Below are 18,419 nucleotides of genomic sequence, written 5' to 3' on the forward strand. Positions count from 1 at the left end.
AATAGAACAGGTGAACTGTTTATGTTTGTGTTAACTAAACGAGACAGTGAAAAGTCCGTGCTGATTGTGAAAAAGCGTTGAATTTATTTTCTGATTAATGAAATTTCCTAGGCTTTAAAAACTGCGTTCGTCGGACCTAGGATGAATCAACATGATCATGTTATTTCGTTCGATTAAGATTAAATACGTATACGTATGTTATACGTTTAAAAATATATTCTGGCGACTTGCCGTATTTCACAAGCCGCTTTTTATTTTCACACCCGTTTTGTCATGCAGAAATCGTTTCATGCTGTCAGGTATTTGAAGCAAAGCAAGATCTCGTGTTTCGTGTGCTTTTTGTATATAAATTTGCAAAATTTGTGTAGCTTTGGTTAAAATTAAAACACCGTGTTTGAGTAAGAAATAGGATTTGTAGGCTTTGGAAACCTCGGAAAGATTTGAGTATCGCTTCTCGGCCTTTTGGCTAAGATCAAAGTGTAGTATCTGTTCTTATCAGCTTAATATCTGATACGTACCCCATGTGGGTACTTCGATATTAAACTGATTTTTGCAACTAGGTGAGATGTTAGGTGCTTGCACCGCTCTTGCCACGAGTTGGCCTGGTATTGCAGTACCTCCAGGATCGGCTCACTCCCCCTGTTTGGGGAGAAAATTAAAATAGAAAAATAGCTTTCCCTTCAATAGCCTGCGAAACAGCCCCAGTAAAATATTCTCTAATGCTTTTCACTGAGCACTACATGTGTACTTTTTCTATATATCTTTCTTATTTAAGGAGTTTGCGTAAATTGTATAGTTTTACTCATTGTTGTAAATCATTCTACTTCTCGTGCATGTAAAATAAGTTGCATTTTCTTTTTTTTCTTTTTTATGTCTGTTCTCTAAAAAGTTCTTTTCTTTTCTTGTAATGTAATATTTTTGTTGTCGCTTGCTTGTATTTATAACAGCACATGTCAGTGTATTAATGTATTCTCGTTCCTAAAAAGAAACTCTATAAATTTTTAGCGTTACGGAAAAACGCGGGGAAAAGAATTACGTCCCCTTCTACTGTTTCAATCATCGTTAATAGCGACGTCGCCTCAGAACGAGGGCAAACGATGGAAACTGCAGTCGGCCGGTAAGTTTTTTCCTCCTTCTGAAATTTATTTAAAAATTGCTGTACCGGTCAATTCCTTTAAAAAATAGAACAGGTGAACTGTTTATGTTTGTGTTAACTAAACGAGACAGTGAAAAGTCCGTGCTGATTGTGAAAAAGCGTTGAATTTATTTTCTGATTAATGAAATTTCCTAGGCTTTAAAAACTGCGTTCGTCGGACCTAGGATGAATCAACATGATCATGTTATTTCGTTCGATTAAGATTAAATACGTATACGTATGTTATACGTTTAAAAATATATTCTGGCGACTTGCCGTATTTCACAAGCCGCTTTTTATTTTCACACCCGTTTTGTCATGCAGAAATCGTTTCATGCTGTCAGGTATTTGAAGCAAAGCAAGATCTCGTGTTTCGTGTGCTTTTTGTATATAAATTTGCAAAATTTGTGTAGCTTTGGTTAAAATTAAAACACCGTGTTTGAGTAAGAAATAGGATTTGTAGGCTTTGGAAACTCGGAAAGATTTGAGTATCGCTTCTCGGCCTTTTGGCTAAGATCAAAGTGTAGTATCTGTTCTTATCAGCTTAATATCTGATACGTACCCCATGTGGGTACTTCGATATTAAACTGATTTTTGCAACTAGGTGAGATGTTAGGTGCTTGCACCGCTCTTGCCACGAGTTGGCCTGGTATTGCAGTACCTCCAGGATCGGCTCACTCCCCCTGTTTGGGGAGAAAATTAAAATAGAAAAATAGCTTTCCCTTCAATAGCCTGCGAAACAGCCCCAGTAAAATATTCTCTAATGCTTTTCACTGAGCACTACATGTGTACTTTTTCTATATATCTTTCTTATTTAAGGAGTTTGCGTAAATTGTATAGTTTTACTCATTGTTGTAAATCATTCTACTTCTCGTGCATGTAAAATAAGTTGCATTTTCTTTTTTTTCTTTTTTATGTCTGTTCTCTAAAAAGTTCTTTTCTTTTCTTGTAATGTAATATTTTTGTTGTCGCTTGCTTGTATTTATAACAGCACATGTCAGTGTATTAATGTATTCTCGTTCCTAAAAAGAAACTCTATAAATTTTTAGCGTTACGGAAAAACGCGGGGAAAAGAATTACGTCCCCTTCTACTGTTTCAATCATCGTTAATAGCGACGTCGCCTCAGAACGAGGGCAAACGATGGAAACTGCAGTCGGCCGGTAAGTTTTTTCCTCCTTCTGAAATTTATTTAAAAATTGCTGTACCGGTCAATTCCTTTAAAAAATAGAACAGGTGAACTGTTTATGTTTGTGTTAACTAAACGAGACAGTGAAAAGTCCGTGCTGATTGTGAAAAAGCGTTGAATTTATTTTCTGATTAATGAAATTTCCTAGGCTTTAAAAACTGCGTTCGTCGGACCTAGGATGAATCAACATGATCATGTTATTTCGTTCGATTAAGATTAAATACGTATACGTATGTTATACGTTTAAAAATATATTCTGGCGACTTGCCGTATTTCACAAGCCGCTTTTTATTTTCACACCCGTTTTGTCATGCAGAAATCGTTTCATGCTGTCAGGTATTTGAAGCAAAGCAAGATCTCGTGTTTCGTGTGCTTTTTGTATATAAATTTGCAAAATTTGTGTAGCTTTGGTTAAAATTAAAACACCGTGTTTGAGTAAGAAATAGGATTTGTAGGCTTTGGAAACTCGGAAAGATTTGAGTATCGCTTCTCGGCCTTTTGGCTAAGATCAAAGTGTAGTATCTGTTCTTATCAGCTTAATATCTGATACGTACCCCATGTGGGTACTTCGATATTAAACTGATTTTTGCAACTAGGTGAGATGTTAGGTGCTTGCACCGCTCTTGCCACGAGTTGGCCTGGTATTGCAGTACCTCCAGGATCGGCTCACTCCCCCTGTTTGGGGAGAAAATTAAAATAGAAAAATAGCTTTCCCTTCAATAGCCTGCGAAACAGCCCCAGTAAAATATTCTCTAATGCTTTTCACTGAGCACTACATGTGTACTTTTTCTATATATCTTTCTTATTTAAGGAGTTTGCGTAAATTGTATAGTTTTACTCATTGTTGTAAATCATTCTACTTCTCGTGCATGTAAAATAAGTTGCATTTTCTTTTTTTTCTTTTTTATGTCTGTTCTCTAAAAAGTTCTTTTCTTTTCTTGTAATGTAATATTTTTGTTGTCGCTTGCTTGTATTTATAACAGCACATGTCAGTGTATTAATGTATTCTCGTTCCTAAAAAGAAACTCTATAAATTTTTAGCGTTACGGAAAAACGCGGGGAAAAGAATTACGTCCCCTTCTACTGTTTCAATCATCGTTAATAGCGACGTCGCCTCAGAACGAGGGCAAACGATGGAAACTGCAGTCGGCCGGTAAGTTTTTTCCTCCTTCTGAAATTTATTTAAAAATTGCTGTACCGGTCAATTCCTTTAAAAAATAGAACAGGTGAACTGTTTATGTTTGTGTTAACTAAACGAGACAGTGAAAAGTCCGTGCTGATTGTGAAAAAGCGTTGAATTTATTTTCTGATTAATGAAATTTCCTAGGCTTTAAAAACTGCGTTCGTCGGACCTAGGATGAATCAACATGATCATGTTATTTCGTTCGATTAAGATTAAATACGTATACGTATGTTATACGTTTAAAAATATATTCTGGCGACTTGCCGTATTTCACAAGCCGCTTTTTATTTTCACACCCGTTTTGTCATGCAGAAATCGTTTCATGCTGTCAGGTATTTGAAGCAAAGCAAGATCTCGTGTTTCGTGTGCTTTTTGTATATAAATTTGCAAAATTTGTGTAGCTTTGGTTAAAATTAAAACACCGTGTTTGAGTAAGAAATAGGATTTGTAGGCTTTGGAAACTCGGAAAGATTTGAGTATCGCTTCTCGGCCTTTTGGCTAAGATCAAAGTGTAGTATCTGTTCTTATCAGCTTAATATCTGATACGTACCCCATGTGGGTACTTCGATATTAAACTGATTTTTGCAACTAGGTGAGATGTTAGGTGCTTGCACCGCTCTTGCCACGAGTTGGCCTGGTATTGCAGTACCTCCAGGATCGGCTCACTCCCCCTGTTTGGGGAGAAAATTAAAATAGAAAAATAGCTTTCCCTTCAATAGCCTGCGAAACAGCCCCAGTAAAATATTCTCTAATGCTTTTCACTGAGCACTACATGTGTACTTTTTCTATATATCTTTCTTATTTAAGGAGTTTGCGTAAATTGTATAGTTTTACTCATTGTTGTAAATCATTCTACTTCTCGTGCATGTAAAATAAGTTGCATTTTCTTTTTTTTCTTTTTTATGTCTGTTCTCTAAAAAGTTCTTTTCTTTTCTTGTAATGTAATATTTTTGTTGTCGCTTGCTTGTATTTATAACAGCACATGTCAGTGTATTAATGTATTCTCGTTCCTAAAAAGAAACTCTATAAATTTTTAGCGTTACGGAAAAACGCGGGGAAAAGAATTACGTCCCCTTCTACTGTTTCAATCATCGTTAATAGCGACGTCGCCTCAGAACGAGGGCAAACGATGGAAACTGCAGTCGGCCGGTAAGTTTTTTCCTCCTTCTGAAATTTATTTAAAAATTGCTGTACCGGTCAATTCCTTTAAAAAATAGAACAGGTGAACTGTTTATGTTTGTGTTAACTAAACGAGACAGTGAAAAGTCCGTGCTGATTGTGAAAAAGCGTTGAATTTATTTTCTGATTAATGAAATTTCCTAGGCTTTAAAAACTGCGTTCGTCGGACCTAGGATGAATCAACATGATCATGTTATTTCGTTCGATTAAGATTAAATACGTATACGTATGTTATACGTTTAAAAATATATTCTGGCGACTTGCCGTATTTCACAAGCCGCTTTTTATTTTCACACCCGTTTTGTCATGCAGAAATCGTTTCATGCTGTCAGGTATTTGAAGCAAAGCAAGATCTCGTGTTTCGTGTGCTTTTTGTATATAAATTTGCAAAATTTGTGTAGCTTTGGTTAAAATTAAAACACCGTGTTTGAGTAAGAAATAGGATTTGTAGGCTTTGGAAACTCGGAAAGATTTGAGTATCGCTTCTCGGCCTTTTGGCTAAGATCAAAGTGTAGTATCTGTTCTTATCAGCTTAATATCTGATACGTACCCCATGTGGGTACTTCGATATTAAACTGATTTTTGCAACTAGGTGAGATGTTAGGTGCTTGCACCGCTCTTGCCACGAGTTGGCCTGGTATTGCAGTACCTCCAGGATCGGCTCACTCCCCCTGTTTGGGGAGAAAATTAAAATAGAAAAATAGCTTTCCCTTCAATAGCCTGCGAAACAGCCCCAGTAAAATATTCTCTAATGCTTTTCACTGAGCACTACATGTGTACTTTTTCTATATATCTTTCTTATTTAAGGAGTTTGCGTAAATTGTATAGTTTTACTCATTGTTGTAAATCATTCTACTTCTCGTGCATGTAAAATAAGTTGCATTTTCTTTTTTTTCTTTTTTATGTCTGTTCTCTAAAAAGTTCTTTTCTTTTCTTGTAATGTAATATTTTTGTTGTCGCTTGCTTGTATTTATAACAGCACATGTCAGTGTATTAATGTATTCTCGTTCCTAAAAAGAAACTCTATAAATTTTTAGCGTTACGGAAAAACGCGGGGAAAAGAATTACGTCCCCTTCTACTGTTTCAATCATCGTTAATAGCGACGTCGCCTCAGAACGAGGGCAAACGATGGAAACTGCAGTCGGCCGGTAAGTTTTTTCCTCCTTCTGAAATTTATTTAAAAATTGCTGTACCGGTCAATTCCTTTAAAAAATAGAACAGGTGAACTGTTTATGTTTGTGTTAACTAAACGAGACAGTGAAAAGTCCGTGCTGATTGTGAAAAAGCGTTGAATTTATTTTCTGATTAATGAAATTTCCTAGGCTTTAAAAACTGCGTTCGTCGGACCTAGGATGAATCAACATGATCATGTTATTTCGTTCGATTAAGATTAAATACGTATACGTATGTTATACGTTTAAAAATATATTCTGGCGACTTGCCGTATTTCACAAGCCGCTTTTTATTTTCACACCCGTTTTGTCATGCAGAAATCGTTTCATGCTGTCAGGTATTTGAAGCAAAGCAAGATCTCGTGTTTCGTGTGCTTTTTGTATATAAATTTGCAAAATTTGTGTAGCTTTGGTTAAAATTAAAACACCGTGTTTGAGTAAGAAATAGGATTTGTAGGCTTTGGAAACTCGGAAAGATTTGAGTATCGCTTCTCGGCCTTTTGGCAAAGATTATAGCGAGTAGAAAGTTTAAAGTGTAAAGTTATTTTGTTAAAATGGAAAATGTGGATTATGATATTCTTAGACTAAGTGCAAAGTTTACGTTTTCGGATGGATCACCAGTGAACACACGTACCTGGATTCTTCGTATTTTAAAGAACTTAATTAATCCGGAAGCTATAGAAGGTATATTTAAAGTGGATATTGGTGGTACGTGGTATGCAACCTTTAGTGATGTTAATGTTGCTGACAAAGTTATAGGTTCAGACTTTACATCGTTGGATACTAAAGTCACCGTTAGTCGTGCAGACAAAAGTACAGTGTTGTTAAAGGTTCTGTGGCTTCCTTTGTGGATAAAGCGGAATACAGTTATATCTTATCTAGAACAGTTTGGCAAAGTTGTAAGTTGTGCTCATGAAAAGGAGACTTCAGAGGGAGTTAAGTTTTGTAATGGAAACATTAAAGTTACGTTGGAAATATCGGAACAGGATATTAAGTCGTTACCGTACCGTACAAAAGTGGCTGGGAAAGACTGTTTACTTACCGTTGTTGGTAGGGCACCGTTATGCCTTAAGTGTAATACTGTGGGACATATACGTAGGAACTGTCCGTTAGGCAAAAAGGAAACCGTACCGTTGGAAGAAGTCTCAATACCAGAGACACAAATCAGTGACATAAGTGATGAGATACCGTTAGTCATAGATGATACCATGGATAATTCCCCCGTTACATCAGATACCGTGGATATTACTTCCGTTACACCAGATACCGTGGTTACTTCCCCCGTTTTATCAGATACCGTGGATACCGATAAGTCCTCGTCAAGTTCCAAGTTTTGGTCTGACAGGGCTCCAGAACCGGAGGATCTTTCTGTAGATAAAACATTCACAGTTGTTAGTGGCAAAAAGAGAAAAGTAGCATCGGTCAAAAAGGAACATTGTCAACTTAGGTTTATTAGAAGGGACTCAGGCAAAGTTGAGCCGGCCGTAGGTCGCATAGATGAACATGATATGCTAGTATCGTTTATTTATAATGCTGGAGCTTTATATTACATAATAGGCGGAGAACCGGATAGGAAAAAACATAGACAGTTAATACAAGACAGTTTTAAGGATTCAAAGAAATTTAAAAATTATGAGGTTGAAGTAAGTCCTTCTTATTTTTTATATAAAGATTAACTTTAAAATGTATTATTACATGTTGTTTTGAAAACAGTTCAGTTAAATATTTAAAGGTATAAGTAACTATCGTGGCACACATGACAATGCATTATGGACTTTAGTGGGTTGTGTGTGTACGATATTGATTTTGTTGTTTAAAAGTAATCACTTATAAATATATATGTATTTTGTATTTTGATTTGGTTAAAGGTAAACATTATAGGTAAAATTTATCGTATGATGTTTATTTATAGTTAAAGTTAAAAATAATACTAGTTTACAAAAACTGGTTTTAATAATAAAGGTAAAGTATTTAAAGGAAAGTTTATATATAGATTTGTAAAAGGAATTTAAAACACTTTGTTTGTTTATTTATAAATTGGGGGGTTTTCAGTAATTATTTAGGGGTTTTGAAAATAGATTTCATGTAAATTTATTTTTGGTAATTTCATTTAAAACTAAAAGTATTTGAATATAAGTAATTTCAGGGACTTTTTCATTATTGAGTTACAATCGTATTATCTGTGATAAATGATTTTAACTATTGATTGTAATCAATATAGTATTTGATATCTATTATTAATAAAATGTTTGAAATATAAAAAGTATCTGTTCTTATCAGCTTAATATCTGATACGTACCCCATGTGGGTACTTCGATATTAAACTGATTTTTGCAACTAGGTGAGATGTTAGGTGCTTGCACCGCTCTTGCCACGAGTTGGCCTGGTATTGCAGTACCTCCAGGATCGGCTCACTCCCCCTGTTTGGGGAGAAAATTAAAATAGAAAAATAGCTTTCCCTTCAATAGCCTGCGAAACAGCCCCAGTAAAATATTCTCTAATGCTTTTCACTGAGCACTACATGTGTACTTTTTCTATATATCTTTCTTATTTAAGGAGTTTGCGTAAATTGTATAGTTTTACTCATTGTTGTAAATCATTCTACTTCTCGTGCATGTAAAATAAGTTGCATTTTCTTTTTTTTCTTTTTTATGTCTGTTCTCTAAAAAGTTCTTTTCTTTTCTTGTAATGTAATATTTTTGTTGTCGCTTGCTTGTATTTATAACAGCACATGTCAGTGTATTAATGTATTCTCGTTCCTAAAAAGAAACTCTATAAATTTTTAGCGTTACGGAAAAACGCGGGGAAAAGAATTACGTCCCCTTCTACTGTTTCAATCATCGTTAATAGCGACGTCGCCTCAGAACGAGGGCAAACGATGGAAACTGCAGTCGGCCGGTAAGTTTTTTCCTCCTTCTGAAATTTATTTAAAAATTGCTGTACCGGTCAATTCCTTTAAAAAATAGAACAGGTGAACTGTTTATGTTTGTGTTAACTAAACGAGACAGTGAAAAGTCCGTGCTGATTGTGAAAAAGCGTTGAATTTATTTTCTGATTAATGAAATTTCCTAGGCTTTAAAAACTGCGTTCGTCGGACCTAGGATGAATCAACATGATCATGTTATTTCGTTCGATTAAGATTAAATACGTATACGTATGTTATACGTTTAAAAATATATTCTGGCGACTTGCCGTATTTCACAAGCCGCTTTTTATTTTCACACCCGTTTTGTCATGCAGAAATCGTTTCATGCTGTCAGGTATTTGAAGCAAAGCAAGATCTCGTGTTTCGTGTGCTTTTTGTATATAAATTTGCAAAATTTGTGTAGCTTTGGTTAAAATTAAAACACCGTGTTTGAGTAAGAAATAGGATTTGTAGGCTTTGGAAACTCGGAAAGATTTGAGTATCGCTTCTCGGCCTTTTGGCTAAGATCAAAGTGTAGTATCTGTTCTTATCAGCTTAATATCTGATACGTACCCCATGTGGGTACTTCGATATTAAACTGATTTTTGCAACTAGGTGAGATGTTAGGTGCTTGCACCGCTCTTGCCACGAGTTGGCCTGGTATTGCAGTACCTCCAGGATCGGCTCACTCCCCCTGTTTGGGGAGAAAATTAAAATAGAAAAATAGCTTTCCCTTCAATAGCCTGCGAAACAGCCCCAGTAAAATATTCTCTAATGCTTTTCACTGAGCACTACATGTGTACTTTTTCTATATATCTTTCTTATTTAAGGAGTTTGCGTAAATTGTATAGTTTTACTCATTGTTGTAAATCATTCTACTTCTCGTGCATGTAAAATAAGTTGCATTTTCTTTTTTTTCTTTTTTATGTCTGTTCTCTAAAAAGTTCTTTTCTTTTCTTGTAATGTAATATTTTTGTTGTCGCTTGCTTGTATTTATAACAGCACATGTCAGTGTATTAATGTATTCTCGTTCCTAAAAAGAAACTCTATAAATTTTTAGCGTTACGGAAAAACGCGGGGAAAAGAATTACGTCCCCTTCTACTGTTTCAATCATCGTTAATAGCGACGTCGCCTCAGAACGAGGGCAAACGATGGAAACTGCAGTCGGCCGGTAAGTTTTTTCCTCCTTCTGAAATTTATTTAAAAATTGCTGTACCGGTCAATTCCTTTAAAAAATAGAACAGGTGAACTGTTTATGTTTGTGTTAACTAAACGAGACAGTGAAAAGTCCGTGCTGATTGTGAAAAAGCGTTGAATTTATTTTCTGATTAATGAAATTTCCTAGGCTTTAAAAACTGCGTTCGTCGGACCTAGGATGAATCAACATGATCATGTTATTTCGTTCGATTAAGATTAAATACGTATACGTATGTTATACGTTTAAAAATATATTCTGGCGACTTGCCGTATTTCACAAGCCGCTTTTTATTTTCACACCCGTTTTGTCATGCAGAAATCGTTTCATGCTGTCAGGTATTTGAAGCAAAGCAAGATCTCGTGTTTCGTGTGCTTTTTGTATATAAATTTGCAAAATTTGTGTAGCTTTGGTTAAAATTAAAACACCGTGTTTGAGTAAGAAATAGGATTTGTAGGCTTTGGAAACTCGGAAAGATTTGAGTATCGCTTCTCGGCCTTTTGGCTAAGATCAAAGTGTAGTATCTGTTCTTATCAGCTTAATATCTGATACGTACCCCATGTGGGTACTTCGATATTAAACTGATTTTTGCAACTAGGTGAGATGTTAGGTGCTTGCACCGCTCTTGCCACGAGTTGGCCTGGTATTGCAGTACCTCCAGGATCGGCTCACTCCCCCTGTTTGGGGAGAAAATTAAAATAGAAAAATAGCTTTCCCTTCAATAGCCTGCGAAACAGCCCCAGTAAAATATTCTCTAATGCTTTTCACTGAGCACTACATGTGTACTTTTTCTATATATCTTTCTTATTTAAGGAGTTTGCGTAAATTGTATAGTTTTACTCATTGTTGTAAATCATTCTACTTCTCGTGCATGTAAAATAAGTTGCATTTTCTTTTTTTTCTTTTTTATGTCTGTTCTCTAAAAAGTTCTTTTCTTTTCTTGTAATGTAATATTTTTGTTGTCGCTTGCTTGTATTTATAACAGCACATGTCAGTGTATTAATGTATTCTCGTTCCTAAAAAGAAACTCTATAAATTTTTAGCGTTACGGAAAAACGCGGGGAAAAGAATTACGTCCCCTTCTACTGTTTCAATCATCGTTAATAGCGACGTCGCCTCAGAACGAGGGCAAACGATGGAAACTGCAGTCGGCCGGTAAGTTTTTTCCTCCTTCTGAAATTTATTTAAAAATTGCTGTACCGGTCAATTCCTTTAAAAAATAGAACAGGTGAACTGTTTATGTTTGTGTTAACTAAACGAGACAGTGAAAAGTCCGTGCTGATTGTGAAAAAGCGTTGAATTTATTTTCTGATTAATGAAATTTCCTAGGCTTTAAAAACTGCGTTCGTCGGACCTAGGATGAATCAACATGATCATGTTATTTCGTTCGATTAAGATTAAATACGTATACGTATGTTATACGTTTAAAAATATATTCTGGCGACTTGCCGTATTTCACAAGCCGCTTTTTATTTTCACACCCGTTTTGTCATGCAGAAATCGTTTCATGCTGTCAGGTATTTGAAGCAAAGCAAGATCTCGTGTTTCGTGTGCTTTTTGTATATAAATTTGCAAAATTTGTGTAGCTTTGGTTAAAATTAAAACACCGTGTTTGAGTAAGAAATAGGATTTGTAGGCTTTGGAAACTCGGAAAGATTTGAGTATCGCTTCTCGGCCTTTTGGCTAAGATCAAAGTGTAGTATCTGTTCTTATCAGCTTAATATCTGATACGTACCCCATGTGGGTACTTCGATATTAAACTGATTTTTGCAACTAGGTGAGATGTTAGGTGCTTGCACCGCTCTTGCCACGAGTTGGCCTGGTATTGCAGTACCTCCAGGATCGGCTCACTCCCCCTGTTTGGGGAGAAAATTAAAATAGAAAAATAGCTTTCCCTTCAATAGCCTGCGAAACAGCCCCAGTAAAATATTCTCTAATGCTTTTCACTGAGCACTACATGTGTACTTTTTCTATATATCTTTCTTATTTAAGGAGTTTGCGTAAATTGTATAGTTTTACTCATTGTTGTAAATCATTCTACTTCTCGTGCATGTAAAATAAGTTGCATTTTCTTTTTTTTCTTTTTTATGTCTGTTCTCTAAAAAGTTCTTTTCTTTTCTTGTAATGTAATATTTTTGTTGTCGCTTGCTTGTATTTATAACAGCACATGTCAGTGTATTAATGTATTCTCGTTCCTAAAAAGAAACTCTATAAATTTTTAGCGTTACGGAAAAACGCGGGGAAAAGAATTACGTCCCCTTCTACTGTTTCAATCATCGTTAATAGCGACGTCGCCTCAGAACGAGGGCAAACGATGGAAACTGCAGTCGGCCGGTAAGTTTTTTCCTCCTTCTGAAATTTATTTAAAAATTGCTGTACCGGTCAATTCCTTTAAAAAATAGAACAGGTGAACTGTTTATGTTTGTGTTAACTAAACGAGACAGTGAAAAGTCCGTGCTGATTGTGAAAAAGCGTTGAATTTATTTTCTGATTAATGAAATTTCCTAGGCTTTAAAAACTGCGTTCGTCGGACCTAGGATGAATCAACATGATCATGTTATTTCGTTCGATTAAGATTAAATACGTATACGTATGTTATACGTTTAAAAATATATTCTGGCGACTTGCCGTATTTCACAAGCCGCTTTTTATTTTCACACCCGTTTTGTCATGCAGAAATCGTTTCATGCTGTCAGGTATTTGAAGCAAAGCAAGATCTCGTGTTTCGTGTGCTTTTTGTATATAAATTTGCAAAATTTGTGTAGCTTTGGTTAAAATTAAAACACCGTGTTTGAGTAAGAAATAGGATTTGTAGGCTTTGGAAACTCGGAAAGATTTGAGTATCGCTTCTCGGCCTTTTGGCTAAGATCAAAGTGTAGTATCTGTTCTTATCAGCTTAATATCTGATACGTACCCCATGTGGGTACTTCGATATTAAACTGATTTTTGCAACTAGGTGAGATGTTAGGTGCTTGCACCGCTCTTGCCACGAGTTGGCCTGGTATTGCAGTACCTCCAGGATCGGCTCACTCCCCCTGTTTGGGGAGAAAATTAAAATAGAAAAATAGCTTTCCCTTCAATAGCCTGCGAAACAGCCCCAGTAAAATATTCTCTAATGCTTTTCACTGAGCACTACATGTGTACTTTTTCTATATATCTTTCTTATTTAAGGAGTTTGCGTAAATTGTATAGTTTTACTCATTGTTGTAAATCATTCTACTTCTCGTGCATGTAAAATAAGTTGCATTTTCTTTTTTTTCTTTTTTATGTCTGTTCTCTAAAAAGTTCTTTTCTTTTCTTGTAATGTAATATTTTTGTTGTCGCTTGCTTGTATTTATAACAGCACATGTCAGTGTATTAATGTATTCTCGTTCCTAAAAAGAAACTCTATAAATTTTTAGCGTTACGGAAAAACGCGGGGAAAAGAATTACGTCCCCTTCTACTGTTTCAATCATCGTTAATAGCGACGTCGCCTCAGAACGAGGGCAAACGATGGAAACTGCAGTCGGCCGGTAAGTTTTTTCCTCCTTCTGAAATTTATTTAAAAATTGCTGTACCGGTCAATTCCTTTAAAAAATAGAACAGGTGAACTGTTTATGTTTGTGTTAACTAAACGAGACAGTGAAAAGTCCGTGCTGATTGTGAAAAAGCGTTGAATTTATTTTCTGATTAATGAAATTTCCTAGGCTTTAAAAACTGCGTTCGTCGGACCTAGGATGAATCAACATGATCATGTTATTTCGTTCGATTAAGATTAAATACGTATACGTATGTTATACGTTTAAAAATATATTCTGGCGACTTGCCGTATTTCACAAGCCGCTTTTTATTTTCACACCCGTTTTGTCATGCAGAAATCGTTTCATGCTGTCAGGTATTTGAAGCAAAGCAAGATCTCGTGTTTCGTGTGCTTTTTGTATATAAATTTGCAAAATTTGTGTAGCTTTGGTTAAAATTAAAACACCGTGTTTGAGTAAGAAATAGGATTTGTAGGCTTTGGAAACTCGGAAAGATTTGAGTATCGCTTCTCGGCCTTTTGGCTAAGATCAAAGTGTAGTATCTGTTCTTATCAGCTTAATATCTGATACGTACCCCATGTGGGTACTTCGATATTAAACTGATTTTTGCAACTAGGTGAGATGTTAGGTGCTTGCACCGCTCTTGCCACGAGTTGGCCTGGTATTGCAGTACCTCCAGGATCGGCTCACTCCCCCTGTTTGGGGAGAAAATTAAAATAGAAAAATAGCTTTCCCTTCAATAGCCTGCGAAACAGCCCCAGTAAAATATTCTCTAATGCTTTTCACTGAGCACTACATGTGTACTTTTTCTATATATCTTTCTTATTTAAGGAGTTTGCGTAAATTGTATAGTTTTACTCATTGTTGTAAATCATTCTACTTCTCGTGCATGTAAAATAAGTTGCATTTTCTTTTTTTTCTTTTTTATGTCTGTTCTCTAAAAAGTTCTTTTCTTTTCTTGTAATGTAATATTTTTGTTGTCGCTTGCTTGTATTTATAACAGCACATGTCAGTGTATTAATGTATTCTCGTTCCTAAAAAGAAACTCTATAAATTTTTAGCGTTACGGAAAAACGCGGGGAAAAGAATTACGTCCCCTTCTACTGTTTCAATCATCGTTAATAGCGACGTCGCCTCAGAACGAGGGCAAACGATGGAAACTGCAGTCGGCCGGTAAGTTTTTTCCTCCTTCTGAAATTTATTTAAAAATTGCTGTACCGGTCAATTCCTTTAAAAAATAGAACAGGTGAACTGTTTATGTTTGTGTTAACTAAACGAGACAGTGAAAAGTCCGTGCTGATTGTGAAAAAGCGTTGAATTTATTTTCTGATTAATGAAATTTCCTAGGCTTTAAAAACTGCGTTCGTCGGACCTAGGATGAATCAACATGATCATGTTATTTCGTTCGATTAAGATTAAATACGTATACGTATGTTATACGTTTAAAAATATATTCTGGCGACTTGCCGTATTTCACAAGCCGCTTTTTATTTTCACACCCGTTTTGTCATGCAGAAATCGTTTCATGCTGTCAGGTATTTGAAGCAAAGCAAGATCTCGTGTTTCGTGTGCTTTTTGTATATAAATTTGCAAAATTTGTGTAGCTTTGGTTAAAATTAAAACACCGTGTTTGAGTAAGAAATAGGATTTGTAGGCTTTGGAAACTCGGAAAGATTTGAGTATCGCTTCTCGGCCTTTTGGCTAAGATCAAAGTGTAGTATCTGTTCTTATCAGCTTAATATCTGATACGTACCCCATGTGGGTACTTCGATATTAAACTGATTTTTGCAACTAGGTGAGATGTTAGGTGCTTGCACCGCTCTTGCCACGAGTTGGCCTGGTATTGCAGTACCTCCAGGATCGGCTCACTCCCCCTGTTTGGGGAGAAAATTAAAATAGAAAAATAGCTTTCCCTTCAATAGCCTGCGAAACAGCCCCAGTAAAATATTCTCTAATGCTTTTCACTGAGCACTACATGTGTACTTTTTCTATATATCTTTCTTATTTAAGGAGTTTGCGTAAATTGTATAGTTTTACTCATTGTTGTAAATCATTCTACTTCTCGTGCATGTAAAATAAGTTGCATTTTCTTTTTTTTCTTTTTTATGTCTGTTCTCTAAAAAGTTCTTTTCTTTTCTTGTAATGTAATATTTTTGTTGTCGCTTGCTTGTATTTATAACAGCACATGTCAGTGTATTAATGTATTCTCGTTCCTAAAAAGAAACTCTATAAATTTTTAGCGTTACGGAAAAACGCGGGGAAAAGAATTACGTCCCCTTCTACTGTTTCAATCATCGTTAATAGCGACGTCGCCTCAGAACGAGGGCAAACGATGGAAACTGCAGTCGGCCGGTAAGTTTTTTCCTCCTTCTGAAATTTATTTAAAAATTGCTGTACCGGTCAATTCCTTTAAAAAATAGAACAGGTGAACTGTTTATGTTTGTGTTAACTAAACGAGACAGTGAAAAGTCCGTGCTGATTGTGAAAAAGCGTTGAATTTATTTTCTGATTAATGAAATTTCCTAGGCTTTAAAAACTGCGTTCGTCGGACCTAGGATGAATCAACATGATCATGTTATTTCGTTCGATTAAGATTAAATACGTATACGTATGTTATACGTTTAAAAATATATTCTGGCGACTTGCCGTATTTCACAAGCCGCTTTTTATTTTCACACCCGTTTTGTCATGCAGAAATCGTTTCATGCTGTCAGGTATTTGAAGCAAAGCAAGATCTCGTGTTTCGTGTGCTTTTTGTATATAAATTTGCAAAATTTGTGTAGCTTTGGTTAAAATTAAAACACCGTGTTTGAGTAAGAAATAGGATTTGTAGGCTTTGGAAACTCGGAAAGATTTGAGTATCGCTTCTCGGCCTTTTGGCTAAGATCAAAGTGTAGTATCTGTTCTTATCAGCTTAATATCTGATACGTACCCCATGTGGGTACTTCGATATTAAACTGATTTTTGCAACTAGGTGAGATGTTAGGTGCTTGCACCGCTCTTGCCACGAGTTGGCCTGGTATTGCAGTACCTCCAGGATCGGCTCACTCCCCCTGTTTGGGGAGAAAATTAAAATAGAAAAATAGCTTTCCCTTCAATAGCCTGCGAAACAGCCCCAGTAAAATATTCTCTAATGCTTTTCACTGAGCACTACATGTGTACTTTTTCTATATATCTTTCTTATTTAAGGAGTTTGCGTAAATTGTATAGTTTTACTCATTGTTGTAAATCATTCTACTTCTCGTGCATGTAAAATAAGTTGCATTTTCTTTTTTTTCTTTTTTATGTCTGTTCTCTAAAAAGTTCTTTTCTTTTCTTGTAATGTAATATTTTTGTTGTCGCTTGCTTGTATTTATAACAGCACATGTCAGTGTATTAATGTATTCTCGTTCCTAAAAAGAAACTCTATAAATTTTTAGCGTTACGGAAAAACGCGGGGAAAAGAATTACGTCCCCTTCTACTGTTTCAATCATCGTTAATAGCGACGTCGCCTCAGAACGAGGGCAAACGATGGAAACTGCAGTCGGCCGGTAAGTTTTTTCCTCCTTCTGAAATTTATTTAAAAATTGCTGTACCGGTCAATTCCTTTAAAAAATAGAACAGGTGAACTGTTTATGTTTGTGTTAACTAAACGAGACAGTGAAAAGTCCGTGCTGATTGTGAAAAAGCGTTGAATTTATTTTCTGATTAATGAAATTTCCTAGGCTTTAAAAACTGCGTTCGTCGGACCTAGGATGAATCAACATGATCATGTTATTTCGTTCGATTAAGATTAAATACGTATACGTATGTTATACGTTTAAAAATATATTCTGGCGACTTGCCGTATTTCACAAGCCGCTTTTTATTTTCACACCCGTTTTGTCATGCAGAAATCGTTTCATGCTGTCAGGTATTTGAAGCAAAGCAAGATCTCGTGTTTCGTGTGCTTTTTGTATATAAATTTGCAAAATTTGTGTAGCTTTGGTTAAAATTAAAACACCGTGTTTGAGTAAGAAATAGGATTTGTAGGCTTTGGAAACTCGGAAAGATTTGAGTATCGCTTCTCGGCCTTTTGGCTAAGATCAAAGTGTAGTATCTGTTCTTATCAGCTTAATATCTGATACGTACCCCATGTGGGTACTTCGATATTAAACTGATTTTTGCAACTAGGTGAGATGTTAGGTGCTTGCACCGCTCTTGCCACGAGTTGGCCTGGTATTGCAGTACCTCCAGGATCGGCTCACTCCCCCTGTTTGGGGAGAAAATTAAAATAGAAAAATAGCTTTCCCTTCAATAGCCTGCGAAACAGCCCCAGTAAAATATTCTCTAATGCTTTTCACTGAGCACTACATGTGTACTTTTTCTATATATCTTTCTTATTTAAGGAGTTTGCGTAAATTGTATAGTTTTACTCATTGTTGTAAATCATTCTACTTCTCGTGCATGTAAAATAAGTTGCATTTTCTTTTTTTTCTTTTTTATGTCTGTTCTCTAAAAAGTTCTTTTCTTTTCTTGTAATGTAATATTTTTGTTGTCGCTTGCTTGTATTTATAACAGCACATGTCAGTGTATTAATGTATTCTCGTTCCTAAAAAGAAACTCTATAAATTTTTAGCGTTACGGAAAAACGCGGGGAAAAGAATTACGTCCCCTTCTACTGTTTCAATCATCGTTAATAGCGACGTCGCCTCAGAACGAGGGCAAACGATGGAAACTGCAGTCGGCCGGTAAGTTTTTTCCTCCTTCTGAAATTTATTTAAAAATTGCTGTACCGGTCAATTCCTTTAAAAAATAGAACAGGTGAACTGTTTATGTTTGTGTTAACTAAACGAGACAGTGAAAAGTCCGTGCTGATTGTGAAAAAGCGTTGAATTTATTTTCTGATTAATGAAATTTCCTAGGCTTTAAAAACTGCGTTCGTCGGACCTAGGATGAATCAACATGATCATGTTATTTCGT

General features: G+C 35.7%; 14 non-coding genes across 14 annotated transcripts; all 14 read left to right on the forward strand.

Moving 5' to 3' along the window:
• Window positions 1-446: 446 nt before the first annotated feature.
• LOC139508393 (U2 spliceosomal RNA) lies at window positions 447-639 on the forward strand. The gene has a single exon (XR_011661170.1). It is a non-coding gene; the product is annotated as a U2 spliceosomal RNA (small nuclear RNA).
• Window positions 640-1,625: 986 nt separating this feature from the next.
• LOC139508405 (U2 spliceosomal RNA) lies at window positions 1,626-1,818 on the forward strand. The gene has a single exon (XR_011661182.1). It is a non-coding gene; the product is annotated as a U2 spliceosomal RNA (small nuclear RNA).
• Window positions 1,819-2,804: 986 nt separating this feature from the next.
• LOC139508418 (U2 spliceosomal RNA) lies at window positions 2,805-2,997 on the forward strand. Its single transcript, XR_011661194.1, has one exon. It is a non-coding gene; the product is annotated as a U2 spliceosomal RNA (small nuclear RNA).
• Window positions 2,998-3,983: 986 nt separating this feature from the next.
• Window positions 3,984-4,176, forward strand: LOC139508430 (U2 spliceosomal RNA). Its single transcript, XR_011661206.1, has one exon. It is a non-coding gene; the product is annotated as a U2 spliceosomal RNA (small nuclear RNA).
• A 986-nt stretch (window positions 4,177-5,162) lies between these two features.
• Window positions 5,163-5,355, forward strand: LOC139508434 (U2 spliceosomal RNA). The gene has a single exon (XR_011661211.1). It is a non-coding gene; the product is annotated as a U2 spliceosomal RNA (small nuclear RNA).
• Window positions 5,356-8,086: 2,731 nt separating this feature from the next.
• LOC139508433 (U2 spliceosomal RNA) lies at window positions 8,087-8,277 on the forward strand. The gene has a single exon (XR_011661209.1). It is a non-coding gene; the product is annotated as a U2 spliceosomal RNA (small nuclear RNA).
• Window positions 8,278-9,263: 986 nt separating this feature from the next.
• On the forward strand, window positions 9,264-9,456 carry LOC139508394 (U2 spliceosomal RNA). Its single transcript, XR_011661171.1, has one exon. It is a non-coding gene; the product is annotated as a U2 spliceosomal RNA (small nuclear RNA).
• A 986-nt stretch (window positions 9,457-10,442) lies between these two features.
• LOC139508396 (U2 spliceosomal RNA) lies at window positions 10,443-10,635 on the forward strand. The gene has a single exon (XR_011661172.1). It is a non-coding gene; the product is annotated as a U2 spliceosomal RNA (small nuclear RNA).
• A 986-nt stretch (window positions 10,636-11,621) lies between these two features.
• LOC139508397 (U2 spliceosomal RNA) lies at window positions 11,622-11,814 on the forward strand. The gene has a single exon (XR_011661173.1). It is a non-coding gene; the product is annotated as a U2 spliceosomal RNA (small nuclear RNA).
• A 986-nt stretch (window positions 11,815-12,800) lies between these two features.
• Window positions 12,801-12,993, forward strand: LOC139508398 (U2 spliceosomal RNA). The gene has a single exon (XR_011661174.1). It is a non-coding gene; the product is annotated as a U2 spliceosomal RNA (small nuclear RNA).
• Window positions 12,994-13,979: 986 nt separating this feature from the next.
• LOC139508399 (U2 spliceosomal RNA) lies at window positions 13,980-14,172 on the forward strand. The gene has a single exon (XR_011661175.1). It is a non-coding gene; the product is annotated as a U2 spliceosomal RNA (small nuclear RNA).
• A 986-nt stretch (window positions 14,173-15,158) lies between these two features.
• LOC139508400 (U2 spliceosomal RNA) lies at window positions 15,159-15,351 on the forward strand. Its single transcript, XR_011661176.1, has one exon. It is a non-coding gene; the product is annotated as a U2 spliceosomal RNA (small nuclear RNA).
• A 986-nt stretch (window positions 15,352-16,337) lies between these two features.
• Window positions 16,338-16,530, forward strand: LOC139508401 (U2 spliceosomal RNA). The gene has a single exon (XR_011661178.1). It is a non-coding gene; the product is annotated as a U2 spliceosomal RNA (small nuclear RNA).
• Window positions 16,531-17,516: 986 nt separating this feature from the next.
• Window positions 17,517-17,709, forward strand: LOC139508402 (U2 spliceosomal RNA). The gene has a single exon (XR_011661179.1). It is a non-coding gene; the product is annotated as a U2 spliceosomal RNA (small nuclear RNA).
• The last annotated feature ends 710 nt before the right edge of the window (window positions 17,710-18,419 follow it).

The sequence above is a fragment of the Mytilus edulis genome, unplaced genomic scaffold (assembly GCF_963676685.1).
Source record: "Mytilus edulis unplaced genomic scaffold, xbMytEdul2.2 SCAFFOLD_307, whole genome shotgun sequence".
Lineage (NCBI taxonomy): Eukaryota > Metazoa > Mollusca > Bivalvia > Mytilida > Mytilidae > Mytilus > Mytilus edulis.